Below are 2,213 nucleotides of genomic sequence, written 5' to 3'. Positions count from 1 at the left end.
CCGGTGTCCTAAATTCTCTTGCCAGCTCTTACAGCTCTGGAAGAGTTCCAGAAAGGCAGAGATCACTATCTGACCAAGTACACCCCTGAGATCACTATCTGCAGTTCTTGAGATCAGTATCTTAAGCTTTGAAAGTTAGTTTTGAAAAATGCTACTTAACATCTTAACCAAGTGACCTATCCTACCTAGCCAGCATGGAAATTGCTTGGGCGGGCCTATTTAATTGTGTTTGTATATAGATGTGTTATATTTGGGAGCAGGAGAGAGATTTTTTTTTTTACTTGATCAGCGTAGGGCAGTTTCAGATTCTTCTCTGACCTTTTGCGCAACAGCACACGAAGGCTAAAAATACAGAGCACCTTTTGCACACTGCTAGAGAGCACACCTGAAAAGTCAACTTGCAGAAAGAACCTGTGACTAGACAAAGCAGCAGGTTTACACTGAACCACCTAGCCTGAGATCGGCTGCAGATGCTAGCGTAGGGGTGGGCAAAATGTGGCCCGTAGGCCGGACGTGCCCTGCCAGACTATTCTGTCTGCCTCGCGGGGCCCCTAAAATTTTTTAGAAAATTAATATGCATGTGCTCCTGGCTGCCTGCCATCTGGCCCTTGATGGCTTGCCAAAATTCAGTAAGCAGCCCTTCGCCCGAACTAATTGCCCACCCCTGTGCTAGTGGGCAGAGCTGTTACCCAGCACAAAGGCCTTGCGAGAACAGAGGCATAGCTGGGATTTGGAATAGTGTATGTCATATTATGTTTTTAGGTGATCATGAGCCATGCTTCTCTGCAAACTGAGGCTTGAAACCAGCAAACTGCAACTGCAGACTACCCTTAACACTCACAGAAATAAAAATCAGTGGGACCCTCTGTACCTCAGTCCAAAACCATGAATAGACCAAAATCTAACTGCACTGGAACCTAATTTCTGTAGTGAGAATCCTGTATTGAAGGAAGAAAAGACAGGATTCCCAAATACAAAGTACCTGCTAAGATGCTGGATTGGGGAAAACTGCTTGGAGACTAAGGGATAATGACCGTCCCCCTAAGTTTGGGAGTGAACATTGTAGCCTGTATAATTGCACCAGGACAGAACTTGGCCTAAATGTAGCTTTGTAGCCTTTACCAGTAAGTAAGTTTTGTACCTTTACCAGACAGTAAGATGTACTGTCTTACACCTGGTATAAATTTGTCCCGGTAACGGTAAGTTTGAGGGATGGTACAAATATCCACTAGTGACTATTTTTAGCAATAGGAAACTGTCTTGGCTACAGTTTGTCTTGTACTGTACAGTCTGTGGAATACAGACCCAAGACTTCACTCCTGATGAAATATCAGAGAAATTGGCCCACTACATACAAGTACTTACAAGTTGTTCTGATCCCCAGAGTCGTGTTCCAGTTGGACATTTGTTTTTACTATGTCCATTTTTTTCCTTCCAGCACAAAGCATAGTGGAACGTTTCAATATTAGGGGAATAGCAGACACCTGATTTTGCTCCTGCTTGATCCCAGTGTAAACCTGGAGTAATTTCACTGCAGTCAGGAAACTTGTATTTACATAAAACAGGGGTAAGAAAGAGCAGCAGAGTCTTTACAGCACAAATTATGGTCTTTGCTGACAAAATCATGACCTGAACATCATTCCTATAGAGAAAGAAACTGAAACAAGTATCCGTTTACCAGTTCTGATCATTGGTGTCCTCCTAAAGGTTTGAGCTGAAAGCGTATTAGGGGGGGAAAGGCAGCCATACTCCCTGAGTTAGGCTTTTAATTTTTATACAAAAATTCTAAAGATGCTGTGAATGGCAGGTATGTCAAATAAGCATCTACATTCAGCCTCTCATTTTCTCAGGGTCTTTGGTGGGGGGAGTCCCACTGTCTACATAATCCCACAGAGGGGCTGACTACAGACCTCCTGAAGCTCTCCTCTCATAAGCCTCGTCCTGTCTGGTGCTGAATGCCTCCTGAGATATGCAGTTCCCTTCCCCAGGGAACTGAAAGTGCTGAGTGTCTCACAGAAACAAACCCTAGACATATCTGCTAGGCTGTGTTTGAATAACAGTAACAAAGGAGTACAACGCCCAGTTGAGTTGTTAGTGCACTGACCAATGATACAGACAACTATTGAAGTATGTCTTGTGTCAAAGCAGATACACTTCACCGGTTGTTTGTGCCACTGAGTCTCAAATTTTGAGTGCACCATAGATTTCATAGA

The sequence above is a fragment of the Crocodylus porosus genome, unplaced genomic scaffold (genome assembly GCF_001723895.1).
Source record: "Crocodylus porosus isolate Cpor-Errol unplaced genomic scaffold, CroPor_comp1, whole genome shotgun sequence".
In the NCBI taxonomy this organism is placed as follows: Eukaryota; Metazoa; Chordata; order Crocodylia; family Crocodylidae; genus Crocodylus; species Crocodylus porosus.
The sequence above is the reverse complement of the archived record's forward strand: the minus strand, read 5'-3'. Positions refer to the sequence as shown.